This window comes from Symphalangus syndactylus, chromosome 9, assembly GCF_028878055.3.
Source record: "Symphalangus syndactylus isolate Jambi chromosome 9, NHGRI_mSymSyn1-v2.1_pri, whole genome shotgun sequence".
In the NCBI taxonomy this organism is placed as follows: domain Eukaryota; kingdom Metazoa; phylum Chordata; class Mammalia; order Primates; family Hylobatidae; genus Symphalangus; species Symphalangus syndactylus.
In genome coordinates this window covers 74,924,909-74,941,544 of record NC_072431.2, presented here as the reverse complement: position 1 = coordinate 74,941,544, position 16,636 = coordinate 74,924,909, and the positions used below count along the sequence as shown (strand labels likewise).

At 47.2% G+C, this 16,636-nt stretch overlaps 1 long non-coding RNA gene across 1 annotated transcript in view; it reads right to left on the bottom strand.

Annotated features, from left to right (window-relative positions):
* LOC129489911 (uncharacterized) overlaps positions 1 to 14,733 on the bottom strand; it is a 52,826-nt gene extending 38,093 nt beyond the window's left edge. Inside the window, exons 1-5 of the long non-coding RNA XR_008660122.2 lie at positions 14,418 to 14,733; positions 10,225 to 10,335; positions 5,466 to 5,910; positions 4,409 to 4,578; positions 345 to 835 (exon numbers count right to left, since the gene is read on the bottom strand). This is a non-coding gene — a long non-coding RNA (uncharacterized lncRNA). The remainder of the gene's footprint in view (positions 1 to 344; positions 836 to 4,408; positions 4,579 to 5,465; positions 5,911 to 10,224; positions 10,336 to 14,417) is intronic.
* Between the last annotated feature and the right edge of the window lie 1,903 nt (positions 14,734 to 16,636).

The window sequence follows — 16,636 nt, the reverse complement described above, 5'->3', positions numbered from 1 at the left end:
AGACCAGCCTAGCCAACATAGAGAAACCCCGTCTCTACTAAAAATACAAAATTAGACAGGCATAGTGGCACATGCCTGTAATCCCAGCTCCTCAGGAGGCTGAGGCAAGAGAATCACTTGAACCCAGGGGGTGGACATTGCATTGAGTCAAGATTGTGCCATTGCATTCCAGCCTGGGCAAGGACAGTGAAACTCCGTCTCAAAAAAACAAAACAAAATAAAACCATAAAATAACTCAGACTTAATTAAATATAACCCTGGTGGTGAATGAGTATTTGTCAACAATAAAAAAGATGGATTACTCAGAACAGAGATTAGGAGTCCAATAAGAATCCGAGTCTTACCTTTTAAGAAAAAAACGAATCCTTTCTTTTGACAGTAATATCCTCTCCAGGCCAGGAATTCCATTGGTAGACAGACTTCTTACAAAAAATTCCTGGCCGGGCATAGTGGTTCACACCTGTAATCCCAGCACTTTGGGAGGCTGAGGCAGGAGGATCATCTGAGGTCAGGAGTTCAAGACCAGCCTGGCCAACACGGTGAAACCCCATCTCTACTAAAAATACAAAAATTAGCCTGGCGTGGTGGTGGGCACCTGTAATCCCAGCTACTCAGGAGGCTGAGGCAGAAGAATCACATGAACCCAAGAGGCAGAGGTTGCAGTGAGCCAAGATCACGCCATTGCACTCCAGCCTGAGCAAGAAGAATGAAAACCCCATCCCCCCACTACAAAAAAAAGTTACTTTGGAAAGACCTTCTACATAAAGATCTTCAACATGAGACCGGAAAAAAGGGTATAGGATCATCACTGGACCTTTGGCTTTTACAGCTTGAGCTAGAAGGACAAAAAGAAAAAGGGACATCATTTAAACACAATATGTAGAACAGAATAACTATTAAATCTGTATTGGTCTTTAACTTTTATACTTTGATCTTTACTTCTGTTAATGTAATTTAGTCCAAAGAAAAATAGCATGAGTGAAATAAAAACATCACCAAAAATGCTAATATTCTGTTTATCAAAGTCTGCAGTGAAATAGCCCATTAAAGCCGGGTGTAGTGATTCACACCCGTAATCTCGGCAGTTTGAGACCAAGGCGGGTGAATCACCTGAGGTTAGGAGTTCGAGACCAGCCTGGCCAACACAGTGAAACCCCGTCTCTACTAAAAATACAAAAAGCAGCCAGACGTTGGGGAGGGTGCCTGTAATCCCAGCTACTCGGGAGGCTGAAGAAGGAGAATTGCTTGAACCCGGGAGGCGGAGGTTGCAGTGAGCCAAGATCATGGAATTGCACTCCAGCCTGGGCAACAAGAGCTAAATTCCATCTCAAAAAAAAAAAAAAAAAAACAGTAAAACTGGAGCTAAGTCCTACTCATTGTATTTACTTTCCTAAAATAAAACAACATTATTAAAAAAATTATGGCCAAGCCCAGTGGCTCATGCCTGTAATCCCAGCACTTTGTGAGGCCGATGTGGATGAATCACATGAGGTCAGGAGTTCGAGACCAGCCTGGCCAACATGATGAAACCTCAACTCTACTACGAACACAAAAATTAGGAAGGCATGGTGGCAGGTGCCTGTAATCCCAGCTACTTGGGAGGCTGAGGCAGGGAGAATTGCTTGAACCCAGAAGGTGGAGCTGGCCATGAGCTGAGATCAAACCACTGCACAGCATGGGCAACAAAACAAAACTCCACCCAGAAAAAAAAAAAAAAAAGAACTGCTCCAGGTGCAATTATTCACAATATGTAGAAATTATTCTTTTCTACATATTGCGTTTAAATAATATCCCTTTTTCTAATTGTTCTTATAGCTCAACCTGTAAAAGCCAAAGGTCCGGGGAGACAGGATATGATCTCACTGGCTATCCTTCCATTTTAGTAAATCTAAACAGTGTGATTCCATTCTGTTTCGTCCCCACTCCACTCCAGAGCCAAAACAAGAAAATCAATTATATTTCCATTTCTTTAGAAACATATCTAACTAAATCATCTAATTAAAAGACAATATGCATGGCTCCACACTCTAAAAGAAAACTTCTTATGTCCTACGTATCATGGACATTTGATGAATGCTTGTTCAGTTGACTGGTGTAGACTTCAATAATAACCTGTTCGATGCATTATGCCAGATAAATCTTGTACGTCAAAAGCAGGACAAATATTGCTCTTCCAGTTTTGTCTACCCATAAATGCAATATTTACATGTATTTGTAATGGGTTAATAAAAAGAAAATGAGTTTATTGTTCTAGAGAGTATGAGAATTTTGACAACATGAATTCTCCTGCCCTGGCACATAATTAACACTTAGAGGTATATTATTTCACGTGGAGGGTACCATTAAAAGAATTCAATGTTAAGTCTTAAATAATCATTTCACATAATCTTCTAATCTGACTTAAGACTGAAGACCTATCTCGTGAAGCTGTTTAATCAAGTTGTAAATCTTCACCGGTTGAATTCACAAGTTCATGTCTGAAAGGTGAGAATACTTAATATTCACTAGGCAATATTCACCAAATGATATCCACTAGTACATATTTAACATTTCATCACCAAGGGTGGTTGTGCTAAGAAAAGACAGGCTGGGCACAGTGGCTGACGCCTTTAATCCCAGCACTTTGGAAGGCCGAAGCAGGCAGATCATGAGGTCAGGAGTTCGAGGCCAGCCTGGCCAACATGGTGAAACCCTGCCTCTACTAAAAATACAAAAATTAGCCAGGCATGGTGGCAGGCACCTGTAATCCCAGCTACTCAGGAGGCTGAGGCAGGAGAATTGCCTGAATCCAGGAGGTGGAGGTTGCAGAAAGCACAATCACGCCACTGCATTCCAGCCTGGACAAAAGAGCCAGATTCTGTCTCAATCAAGCAATCAATCAATCAATCAATAAAAATATAAGGAGGAAGCATTTACTGTGTATTTATATGCCCAGTATTACGTGAAGCACTTTACTATCTTATCAAATCTTCGGGATAGATCTTCAGTTCTCATGACCACCAAAGAGGACACTAGAGCTCAGACATGAGAAGAGACATGGCCAGCCTGTGTCCCCAGGGCCTACGGTCTTACCACTAGGTTACAGTGTTTCCAGTTATCACATGTTGTGAGATTTTTGCTTTAAAATGAACCAAAAAGAACCAAAGGCGAAAAAGGCATAAGCTATTAAAAAGTGGGAGAAACACTAAGAGAACCTTAAGCACATAACTAAAAATATTATGGAAATGTTATTGAATTCATTAGCAAATTTAATTCTAGATTTTCACTGAGGAGTAGGTTATATTATTCATGATGAAGAAAAAATGTTCAAGTATATTAACATAAATACCATCAATATGGTTTATCATGTTTAAATGTGCACTTAAAGCAATTCAGTTAAAATTCTGCATATCATACAATTTTATAGTCTGCTAGTAGGTTACAAGTAAATAGTCACCCAAATAAAAACAGTTAAAACACATGATGTTTCCCACTGGTTGTTGCTCTTCTTAGGTGAGCATTTGATATATACCAACAGAGAGAGGATAATAACAAATTGCTAATTTCTTTCATCATTATATAAAGGTGGCTTCAGGATAGAATGGTATAAGGGCAATGGCTCAATCTTGGCTCACTGCAGCCTCTGCCTCCCAGGTTCAAGCGATTCTCCTGCCTCAGCCTCCTGAGTAGCTGGGATTACAGACATGCGCCACCACGCTCGTCTAATTTTGTATTTTTAGTAGAGATGGGGTTTCTCCATGTTGGTCAGGCTGGTCTTGAACTCCCGACCTAGATATCTGCCTGCCTCAGCCTCCCAAAGTGCTGGGATTACAGGCGTAAGCCACTGCACCCAGCGTATTTTAAGTATTTTTATCTTCCACTTTTTATTTATCTGGGTCCAACGAATTCCAAATTTAACAAAGCAGACTAAGAGAAACAATTCATTTAAAAAAATAATATTTGGCCAGGCACAGTGGCTCACACCTGTAATGCCAGCACTTTTGGAGGCCAAGGCGGGTGGATCAGGAAGTCAGGAGTTCAAAACCAGCCTGGCCAAGATCGTGATACCCTGTCTCTACTGAAAATACAAAAATCAGCGAGGCATGGTGGCTGGCGCCTGTAATTCTAGCTGCTCAGGACCCGGGAGGCTGAGGTTGCAGTGAGCCGAGATCGTGCCACTGCACTCAAGCCTGGGCAATAGAGCGAGGCTCTGTCTCAAAAAAAAATAATAATTCAATGAAATCCCTAAGATCCAGGGCTTTGCAATAAATATGTAAATAAATTCCCAATCTCCATGCTGAAAGTTTAAAAGAAATGCCAATAATTAAAGAAATACAACTTTTCCTTAGCTTTGCAGCAATCTAGAAACAAAGAATGTTTCTAATATTACACCTTACAAGGAGAAACGTGTAAGAATGGCATGACTCACCGGCAGCCCTGGGCTTGTCCACGGTACCCCCATGATGAACAGTAACTTCATTGTGTAAATGCTCATGAACAAAGGATTACATGACTTTTCCAGTTTAGACATATCATATTTTCTTTCAGACAATTCTTCAACTTGTTTACATAGATCAGTGATACGATTATTCCACTTCTCTAAAAATTGAGCAAAAGTTGATTCTCAATAATACCTCCCTATGTCAGAGCAGCACTAACATATAAGAACTTATTTCATATATTTTACATTATAACAGTCCATATCATTTTACTACTTTCAAAAAAATTTTTCCCTTTTTTGGTGGTTCTTAGAATTGGTTCAATGGAAGACTGTCAGAAAGCTGAAAAACAGGAGGGCAGAAAAGTTCAATCAAATTAAACACAGTAACAGGGAGGCCACAATGAGGAGGTCTCCAGATGACTTTTAGCAAACTTCCTAAAACATGCCTCAGCTGTGTGGAAAGAAGACTTTACAGCAGCAAAGTGTGGTGGTGCAGGCCTGTAATCCTAGCACTTTGGCAGCAGAGGCAGGAAGATTGCTTTGAGCTCATGGCAACATAGCCAAAACCTCCCTCCCCACCCCCACCCGTCTCTACCAAAAATACAAAACTGCAGGGCGTGGTGGCAGGTGCCTGTAGTCCCAGCTACTCAGGAGGCTGAGGCAGGAGAATCGCTTGAACCCAGGATGCAGACATTGCAGTAAGCTGAGACTGCACCACTGCCAGCCTGGACGACAGAGCAAGACTCCACCTCAAAAAAGACAAAACAAAAACAAAAACACAAGATTAAGAGGGTCCCCAGATCTTAAAGATACAAGTTTAAGAAGGACCCCTAAGCAAAAAATGCCAACCCTTTTTCTCCCAATCATTGAAACACCAGGAGGGTGTAACAGTTTTGCAGCCTAGCTGTAGCAGGCTGATGCCCCCAAGATGCCCATATCCTAATCCCGGGAACCAGTGAACATGACCTTATATGGCAAAAGGGGCTTTGCAGATATAATGAAGTTAAGGGTCTTTGGCTTGTACTGGCGGGGCTGATGTACTCACCCGGATCCTTATAAGAGCAGAGAAAGTGATGGAGAGGGTGGGAGGTATAGTGATGGAAGCAGGAAACTCCAGTCATTCGAGACGGGCAGCACAAGCTGAGAAGTGCAGGCTGCCTCCAGGGCCAGGAAATGGATTCTCCCACAGAGCCTCGGAAGGCAATGACCCTGCTCCCACCTTGCCTCAGTGGGAGTTACTTTAGAATTCTGGCTTTCAGAACCGTAAAGGAATAAATACATTTGTGTTGTTTTAAGTCACTAAGTGTGTGGTAATTTGTTGCAGCAGCCACAGGAAACTAGTATTGTAGTGAAGCCTCAAAACCCACCTGAAGGGGCTGGGCTCGGTGGCTCATGCCTGTAATCCCAGCACTTTGGGAGGCCGAGGTGGGCGGATCACTTCAGGTCAAGAGTTCGAGACCAGCCTGGTCCAACATGGCGAAACGCCGTCTCTACAAAAAATACAAAAATTAGCCGGGTATGGTGGCACATGCCTGTAATCTCAGCAACCCAGGAGGCTGAGACGTGAGAACTGTTTGAACCCGTGGGTGGGGGTGGAGGTTGCAGTGAGCTGAGATTGTGCCACTGCACTCCAGCCTGGGTGACAGAGTGAGGCTCCATCTCGAAAATAAAAACGAAACAAACCAAAAATCCCACCTGAAGAAGGTTTCCCGTTCTGCCAGCGGTCTCCCACCCAACCACCAGAAGCAGACATTCCATTGCTGTGGGTCATGGACAGGCAGAAGGAAGCGCCTCCTCATGGCAGAGGCCTACCCAGGAGAAACCCAAGAGAAGGCACTGCCGGGCTGGCCCCTCTGCCAAGGCCATATTCTTTTTTTTTTTTTTTTTTTTTTTTCAGACACAGTTTCACTCTGTCTCCCAGGCTGGAGTGCAGTGGCACAATCTCGGCTCACTTCGACCCCTGCCTCCTGGGTTCAAGCGATTCTCCTGCCTCAGCCTCCCGAGTAGCTGGGATTACAGGAGCGTAGCACGCCTAGCTAATTTTTGTATTTTTAGTAGAGATGGGGTTTTGCCATGTTGCCCAGGCTAGACTCGAACTCCTGGCCTCAAGTGATTCACCTGTCTCAGCCTCCTAAACTGCTGGGATTACAGGACTGAGCCACCGCACCCAGCACTTGCCAAGACCTTTGATGGCAGGCTTTTTCCAGGTGATCAGTCCTTGTCTGGTCTGGCTCTGCCCCACTCTCCCTCTCACCAAGTTGGAATCCCTAGCTACTTTTCAGTAGAGGAGAGTGTGTACCCCAATCCCAGCTTGGTATGGGTCAGATCTGCATTTAACTCATGGAACCTGGCTGCTCACCAGGCCCTGAAGAAAAAAAGGGTCCTCTGTGGGTATGATACAGGATGGGCCTGTCCCCAGGACCCTGTGAGAGAGTAACCCAATGTCCCACCAGGTTGGCAGGGCTGGGGAAGGGAAAGTGTTATGACAGCCCTAAGAAAAAAAAGAGGCAGCAGAGGGAGCAGAACAGCGCTCACATGGAACTCATGCCACTGCCTGAGTGAGGGGAGGGAGGAGTGCACTCAGTGACCTGAGGCGGCAGAGAGGCGCGGTTCCAGGGCGGCTTTCCCCTTCACTTCCTGCCATGTTACTCTGATCTCCTCCAGGTGAGCCTGTCTACTTTGTGCCTAGGGGCCTGTAGAAAACCACAGCTCCCCATGGTTATGGCCCCAGGAGTGGGGCAGAGCAGGGAGGAGTCCTGGACAGAGGAGGCAGGGGCAGGAGGGAGTGGGCCTCAAATTCCAGGAGGGGGTCCTTCTCATGGGTCCTCCTTTTTGGTTTTTCCTTCCTTACCCTGGGCTGATCACCCGAAGAAGAACTGAGGCAAGGTTTCTCACCCTCAGGTCCGAGGAGTTCAATTACCCGGCCCTTAGCGAGTTGTGAGCTCCCTGAAAGGATGCAAGGTTTTTTTTTTGGTTTTTGGTTTTTTGGAGACGGAGTTTCACTCTTGTCACCTAGGCTGGAGTACAGTGGTGCGATCTCACCTCACTGCAACCTCCACCTCCCAGGTTCAAGTGATTCTCCTGCCTCAGCCTCCAGAGTAGCCAGGATTACAGGTGGCCCCCACCACATCTGACTTTTTGTATTTTTAGTAGAGATGGGGTTTCTCCATGTTGGGCAGGCTGGTCTTGAACTCCTGACCTCAGGTGATCCAACCGGCTCGGCTTCCCAAAGTTCTGGGATTACAGGTGTTGAGCCACTGCACTTGGCCATGATGCAAGGTTTTGCGTGGAGAGCATGTACATGCCTTTCTGGGAAAATAGTCCACAGCTCTTATTCTCGGCAGGCTCCACAGTCAAAAAAGGTTAGAATTCTTGCTACAGAGCTGCGGGAGCGGCTAGGTGAGGGGCCTGCCAAGGGCATTCCGGAGATTACCTGGGCACCCCTGAGCCCACTGTCCCCTAGGCAGGCTGCGCTGCTTGTTATTTGCAGAGCTGAGGGGGTGGGGCATGTGGGAACCGTGAAATTGCCCTGAGATGACCCACAGTCCTCAGCTGGGAAGTGAGGGGTGCATCTCCTGCAGCGTCCTCCATCCCTAAAGCCATGGGGCCAAGAGAATTGGCCCTAGTAGCAAGTGAAAAGCCTATTACTGGCTCCCTCCTTGGCCATACAGACAGTGAACCACGGTACTCATTATCAAGTAAATGCCTTGGTCTCTGTCACCGAGGTGACCAGTAGGCATTCCCAGGTACAGTGAAGGTCTCACACCAAGATATGCACCTGGCCACCTGAGGAAAGAGAAAGGACTATCCGAGGGGATGGGGCTGAGCTGGGTGTGGAGTGGTCCTTGTGGGTCTTGGTGAGTGGGAGGGGAAGCAGCATGAGCCAGGCCTCAAGGCAGAAGGACAACCAGGAGACAACCTGGAAAATGTGCTGGACCCACAAGGGCTCAAGGCTGGCTAGAGAGGGAGGTGGGATAGGCTGGAAAGTCCTGAGGTCTGAAGATTGGCCCTGGCAGGAAGAAACCAGGTAAGGTGGGGTGTTACCTACACCCTGGGGGCCAGATGCAGACCAGATCAGGCCAATTACCGGGCCCTTAGGGAGGTGTGAGCCCCCTGAAGTGATGGAAGGGTTTTTTTTTTTTTTTGGAGACGGAGCTTTGCTCTTGTCGCACAGGCTGGCACCTTGGCCCAGAGCAGGCACCAAGATTTCTGGCTCTGGGTGTGGACCTCAGTGTGGGCAAAAGCCCCAACCCCCACCAGGACCACCTGCCCCCTAGACTGCTTCAGATGCTGAGCCCAAGCCAGGGGCAGGAAGCTAGACTGATGCCCAGGGTATCCCGACAAAGTCCCTGGTTCCCCCCAGCTATGGGGCTGAAGGGGAATTACAGCCCAAAACCCAGATACTGGCTCTCAAACTAACACTGAACCCTTAGTGCCCACAGGGAGATACAATCAGCGCACTTTCCAGATGGGGAAATGGGCTCAGAGAAGTGCAACAGCCTTGCCCAATGCCCCAGACCAGGGCTCCAGGCCCAGAGTGTTCTTTTATCACTGTGTCCAGAGGGCAGCAGCTGCTGTGATGTACCCACTTGAGCCTGGCAGCTTTCTCCAACTTTGGAAGCCCAGGAGCATGGCCCCTGTCCACAGATGCACCTGGCATGAGACGCGCCCAGAGGGACAGAGGCAGATGAGTTTCGTCTCCTCCACTGGGTTGTGAGGGCCTAGAAGGAGACAAGGGTCTGCCTGAGAAGGCAGTGAATAGTGAGCAACCTGGGGCGGTTTCCATCTGGATGGATCCGCAGTACCTGGATGGAACCCTGCTCAGACAGAGCTCAGTTCTGCAAGTCCCTGAGGCATGGAGAGGTCACAGTTACCAAGCGTAGGAGTCTGGATTCAAAGCCAACAGTGTGACTCCAAAGTCCCTGCCCTATCCCCTGGATCACTCACCTCTCAGGAGCCACCCTTGCAGGGTCATCAGATGCCCAGGCCAGCAGCACAGCCAGCCAGGACCAAGGAAACTTGGGGAGCCTCAGAGCACCCCAGGTATTCCAACCTAATCCTGGCACACCTGCCTTTCACTACCCTTCTTCCTGCTTTCACCTCACCCCCTACACAGAGCCTGGGCCACCTAATGTGGCATCAAACAGATGCCTCAATAAATCAGCCTAATTTTCGCGAAAAAAAAAAAAAAAAAAACAGATATACAGCTGCAAGTTATAATGCTAAAGAACATAAACATATAACAACTTAAAGTACATATAAATCAATAGATATCCAATCACTGTGACTATGACCCAGTAGAATATTAAAATACTATTTTCAAAATGTATGCAAGCTTAATGTTTTATTTATTCAAACTATTCAAAATACAAATCATCAATATAATTTGCCACTAATATCTCATGCAGTCCCTTCAGAGGACACATGATCCACTGGGAGTTAATAAATTAGCAGCTGGCAGGCAGTGACACACAGCAAAAATGAAAACCAAGAGGTGAAATAGTTCTGAAAGAAGATTTTAAAGCTAAGAGAAATTATTGAATTACTAAGTCATTACCACTAATTTTGAGCCAATTAACTAATATGAGATGATACAGTATCCTATGCTTTGGTAAATACAAACTATGTTTAAACACTGTCTGTAATGTGACTTTCAAAATGCTCCTGGCTTTACAAAGATGTGATTAAAATGTAGTAATACACGCTAAAGCGTCTCCCCCTGCAGAGCATGTTGTAACTTTCATCAGTCACATTGAGAGTTCAGAAGATGAAGAAAAAGGTTGTGGATTTCGCTGAGAACTTACCAGAGTTGAACTCCCTCACTTTCTGTTCCCCAGCATTGGCGGGTTCCGGGACCGGTGGCTGTGGTGGCTCGTTGGTCTTTGGTCTCTTAGAAGGTGGAGAATCATCATCATCTTGAAAAAGAAAAAAATGGTCATTACTGAAGGAACCATCTTAGAGTTACAGCCACCTCCAGGTCAATTCCCAACATTCAAAAGCTGAGCAGGGCTGTAAAGCTATTTTGAGTATTAATAATTCTTTCTGTATTGTGAACTTCAGCATACTTTTTCTAGTTACATTTGAAATTTTATTCTTTTGGGATGTGCTCAAGTGAATACTGCTTTTTCCTCTGTCTTGTTTTATTACATTTTACTTTGCTTCATTTGAATCATCATTATAAGTCTCCCCTTCTCCTCAAATAACTTTCAAATTGCTGCCAAGAACTATGTTCTATTTTAAGGCTTTTGAGAAAAAACTTTCAATGAAGATAGCCACCTAAAGTTATACAAATATAGAAGAAACAGGATAAAATAAAGCTTAGATTGGAAAAAATATTTAAGATTATACAAAATTCAAGCACACATCAACAAGGGAAGCTGAGTAATTCTATATTCAAATACTTTTAACAAGTGCAAAATGTGGAGGCTTAAAGAAATAGGGCTGGCCAGGCATGGTGGTTCATGCCTGTAATTCCAACACTTTGGGAGGCCGAGGCAGGCCAATCACTTACGGTTAGGAATTCGAGACCAGCCTTGCCAAAACGGTGAAACCCCATCTCTACTAAAAATACAAAAATTAGGCCAGGAGCCGTGGCTCACACCTGTAATCCCAGCACTTTGAGAGGCCGAGGCAGGTAGATCACCCGAGGTCAGGAGTTTGAGACCAGCCTGACCAACATAAAGAAATCTTGTCTCTACTAAAAATACAACATTAGCCGGGTGTGGTGGTACATGCCTGTAATCCCTGCTACTTGGGAGGCTGAGGCAGAGGCAGAAGAATCACTTGAACCTGAAAGGCAAAGGTTGTGGTGAGCTGAGATCGTGCCATTGCACTCCAGCCTGGGCAACAAGAGTGAAACTCCATCTCAAAAACAGAAAGAAAACAAAAATTAGCCAGGCATGGTGAAACGTGTAATCCCAGCTACTTGGGAGGCTGAGGCAGGAGAATCGCTTGAACCCACGAGGCTGAAGTTGCGGTGAGCCGAGATTGTACCACTGCACTTCAGCCTGGGTAACAGAGCAAAACCCTGTAAGAAAGAAAGAAAGAGGGAGAAAGAGAGAGAGAGAGAAAGCGAGAGAGAGAGAGAGAAAGAGAGAGATGAAAGGAAGAAAGGAAGAAAACAAAGAAAGAAAGAAACAAACAAACAAAGAGGGCTACATTATTTACGAAACAGATACTGTTGACTCAGTCACCAGACAGCCTGTGTATAAATGAGCAGTGAGATACTCAAGCACAGCACACACACACTACTCAGGACAGCTGTCGTGAGAGTTCTATGCTCACTTCCTCCTGGATACACCAGCAACTCACTCTGCTATGATCCTGCAATACATCTCATGTTAAAATTAGAGACATCTGGGCCAGGCACAGTGGCTCACGCCTGTAATCCCAACACTTTGGGAGGCCGAGGCAGGTAGATCACCTGAGGTCAGGAGTTCGAGACCAGCCTGGACAACATGGTGAAACGCTGTCTGTATCGAAAATACAAAAATTAGCCTGGCGTGGTGGCGCATGCCTATAATCCCAGCTACTCGGAAGCCTGATGCAGAAGAATCGCTTGAACCTGGGAGGTGGAGGTTGCAGTGAGCTGAGATCATGCCACCTGCACTCCAGCCTGGGTGACAGAGCAAGACTCTGTCTCCCCCCACCAAAAAAAAGAAAAAAGAATTAGAGACATCTGGATCAAATCCGCTGCCACTGTCATCTTCTAGTCCTGAAAAGTGTCAGGTAACATCCTATTAAGATTGCGGCTCACATATCATCAATAAAATACTGAAAATATCATTTTAAGAAATCTTTTTTTTATTTTGAAATGGAGTTTTGCTCTTGTTGCCCAGGCTGGAGTGCAATGGTGCGATCTCGGCTCACCGCAACCTCTGCTTCCTGGGTTCAAGCAATTCTCCTGCCTCAACCTCCCGAGTAGCTGGGATAACAGGCATGCACCACCACGCCCGGCTAATTTTGTATTTTTAGTAGAGACAGGGTTTCTCCATGTTGGTCAGGCTGGTCTTGAACTCCCGACCTCAGGTGATCCACCCACCTCAGCCTCCCAAAGTGCTGGGATTACAGGCGTGAGCCACTGAGCCTGGACAAGAAATCTTTATTTAAAAACAGGCCAGGTGCAGTGGCTCACGCCTGTAATCCCAGCACTTTGGGAAGCAGAGGCGGGTGGATCACTTGACATCAGTAGTTTGAGACAAGCCTGGGCAACATGATGTAACACCATCTCTACTAAGAATATATACATAAAAAAAAAAAAAATTAGCCTGGTGTGGTGGTGGGCACCTGTAATCCCAGCTTCTCAGGAGGGTGAGGCAGGAGAATCGCTTGAACCTGGGAGGCAGAGGTTGCAGTGAGGAGAGATCATGCCACTGCGCTCCAGCCTGGGTGACAACAGCAAGACTCCATCTCAAAAAAAACAAAAACAAAAACAGACTCCATTTAAAAAAACAAAAACAAAACACAAATGTGGTATGGAAATGAAAATAATTACTGTGTTAAACACAGTTTCGTAGAAAATAAAAGACCACTCAAATACAATAAACTGTCTTTTTAGATGGGCATAATTGTTATTCTTATTTTACAGCTAAAGAAACGGGCTCAGAGAATGTTATTTGATTGGACCGTGTTACATCTCTCTGGACAGTGCAGCTGAGATCAGACTTCGTGTGTAATTCCACTAGCCTACCAGGGTGCCTCTCATAAAGGTAAGAAATGTAAATTTGGCCTAATATACAAAGTTGCCAGGGCAGCACTGGGTCAATTCTACATACAGTACTTCTATGTTCATCAAGGGACACCTTAAGGGAAAGTGAAAATGCTACTAGAAAGCGACTGGACACCAGCACATTTGCTTGTTGCCTTTGGGCTCTCTAAGACCAACAGTGACCTGAAATTATTGACTGACTTTTCCAATCAAGTGGACGAAATGGTATCAAGGTCGCCAACATCAGACAAATTCACTTGAGGACCTATGTACGTGCTTTGAAAGACAAAACTGCTTTTGTAAAGGATACTGTATTTCAAAAAAAAAATCATATTAACAACTAATAACACTGTAAAATGCTGATGTGTTGAATGCTACTTTAGAAAAACATGTTCAAATCTAGGAAAAAAAATTGATAGAAAACTACCTATCAATTATCTAACTAGCTAGCTAGCTATCTAGAGACATGCTTTCATTCTATTGCTCAGGATGGAGAGCAGTGGGATGACCAGAGCTCCTGGCCTCAAGTGATCCTCCTGCCTCAGCTTCCTAAGCAGCCAGGGCCACAGGTGGACAGAGTTACACCTGGGTTTTTTGTTTTGTAGAGACAGGGTTTCACTACATTGCCCAGACTGGTGTCAAACTTTGGGGTCTCGCTGTGTTGCCCAGGCTGGGGTGCAGTGGTGCAATCTTGGCTCACTGTAACCTCCGCCTCCTGGGTTCAAGGAGTAACTGGGCATGCGCCACCACACCCGGCTAATTTTTGTACTTTTTGTGGAAACTGGGTTTCACCATGGCCAGGCTGGTCTTGAACTCTTGACCTCAGGTGATCCACCTACCGCGGCCTCCCAAAGTGCTGGGATTACAGGCGTGAGCTACCAAGACTGGCCGAGCACTTTCTTATGTTATTAAATAGCCTAACCCAGGCGGGGCATGGTCCCTCACGCCTGTAATCCTGACAACTCTGATGGCCAAGGTGAGAAGCTCGCTTGAATCCAGGAGTTCGAAACCGGCCTGGGCAACATAGTGAGACCCCCATCTCTACAAAAATCATAAAAATTAGGCCAGGTGAGCACCGCGCCCAGCTAATTTTTCTATCTTTTGTAGAGACGGGGTTTCGTCATGTTGCCCAGGCTGGTCTAGAACTCCTGAGCCCAAGCCATCCATCCTCCTGCCTCGGCCTCCCAAAGTCCTGGGATTACAGGGCCCAGCCAGTCTCGTGTTTTATTTAGCAGTCCCTCCCTGTTGCACACTTGGATAGTTTTTTTTACTTTTTTAGACAGGGTTTACCTCAGTCTCGCAGGCTGGAATGCTGTGGTGGGATCATAGCTCATTGGAGCCTTGAACCTTAGGGTTCAAGTAGCTGGGGGGCTGAGGTAGGACTACAGAGATGGGGTCACGCCGTGTTGCTAGGCTGCTCTTGGTCCTCCCGGACCTCGGTCGCGCCCGGACATATTTTTCTATTTTTGACCGACATAAACACTGCGCTGGGTCTGAGTTCGTCAACTACCCTTCTCCAGCCAGCAACACACAAGACCTGGCGGGGAGGTCGCGGTTACCAGGGTCCACTCTGAGGAGAAGTCGGGCCAGCTCCAGGCACTGCACTGCCCTGGTGACGTCGCCGAAGGCCCACCCCTCTGACGTCACCGAAGGCGCTCCCCTCGACGTCGCCGAAGGCGCGCCCTTGTGACGTCAGAGGGCCCCCCTCACGCGGAGCCAATCGGAACTCGCGGCGGAGCTGCTGGGCTTCCAGGAGCGCGCATGCGCGGACGGCTGGCTACAGGCTGCCGGGTGGGATGTAACTGGCTGCTGAGCTGGCCTTTTTGTGTCCGCAGACTTTGGCCCGGCTGCCGCCGCCCATAAGCTACGAGGAGGAGCTTTACGACTTCCTGGCCTGCGGGGCCGGGCGCAGCAAGGGCCAGACGCGGCGCGAGCAGGCTCTGCGCGCCAACTGGCGTTCTCCTGGCAGGCACGATCGCACGGTCGCGGAGAAGCTCCTCAGTGGCCAGCGGCAGCTGCAGCCCCTGCCGCGCACTGGCCTCACCTGATCCTGGGTACCTGCGCCCCACAACACCTCCCACAGCCAGGGCCCGAGGACCCCCGGGAGCGTCCCCCGCCACCTGGCGCGGCTCTTCCTGGGCAGGGTAGGCCCCCTCTGAGGCTGCCCCGCATTAGGGAGCTGCACCCCCTAGCTCTACTTCTGACCGCCGGTTGTAATCGCATTAAGCCTTTGAAACTTTGTAGCGGTGTAAAAGGGGCTAGGAAACGAAGAAAACATCTTTTCAAAAATATAAGCGATCGGCCGGGCGCGTTGGCCCACGCCTGTAATCCCAGCACTTTGGGAGGCCGAGGCAGGTGGATCACGAGGTCAGGAGTTCAAGACCAGCCTGGCCAGCATGGTGAAACCTAGTCTCTACTAAAAATACAAAAATTAGCCGGGCGTGGTGGCAGGCGCCTGTAATCCCAGTTACTTGGGAGGCTGAGGCAGAGAATTGTTTTAACGCGGGAGGCAGAGGTTGCAGTGAGCCGAGATCGCGCCACTGCACTCCAGCCTGGGGGACAGACAGAGACTTTGTCTAAACAAATGTGTGTGTGTGTGTGTGTGTGTGTGTATGCGATCGAGCCCGGGAGGTTGAGATTACTGTGAGCCGAGATTATATAAGCGATCAAGCACGGGAGGTTGAGGTTACAGTCAGCCAAGATTGCAGCATTGCACTCCAGCCTGTGTGACAGGGGGAGACTCTGTCTCTAAAAAATTATACGCAAGTGAGAGCTTTTCTTCCAGCACTCATGCGCAGACTGAAGAATGTAATTGGGCCAGGCCCAGTTGCTCACGCCCGTAATCCCACACTCGGGGAGGCCGAGGCGGTGGATCGCTTGAGCGCAGGTGTTCCAGACTAGCTTGGGCAACATAGTGAAACCCTGTCTCTACAAAAATACAAAAAATTAGCTGGGCATGGTGGCACGCGCATGTAGTCCCCGCTACTTGCGGGGCTGAGGTGGGAGGATCGCTTGAGCCCAGGAGGTCGAAGCTGCACCTCCTGGGCTCAGGCAATCCATTTCAGCCTCCCAAAGTGCTGGGATTACACTATATATTAATGCCTTTTTTGAAAATGGAAACTTTTACAGGCAATTCACTTCCTTCAAACTAATGATAAGGAAATGATGCTGTTCTGTTTTGTTTTTTGTTTTTGAGTGTGTGTGTGTGTGTGTTTCTTTTTTGAGACAGGGTCTTGCTCTGTTGCCCAGGCTGGAGTGAGGTGGTGAAATCATGGCTCACTGCAGCCTTGACCTCTGGGCTCAAGGAATCCTTCCCTGTCAGCCTCTCCAGTAGCTAGGATTACAGGTGCATGCTACCATGCTTGGCTAATTCTTTTTTTGAAATGGAGTCTCACTCTGTCTCCCAGGCTGGAGTGCAGTGGTGCAATCTCGGCTCACTACAGGCTTGTCTCAAACTCTTGACTTCAGATGGTCCACCTGCCTCGACATCCTGAAGTGCTGGGATTACA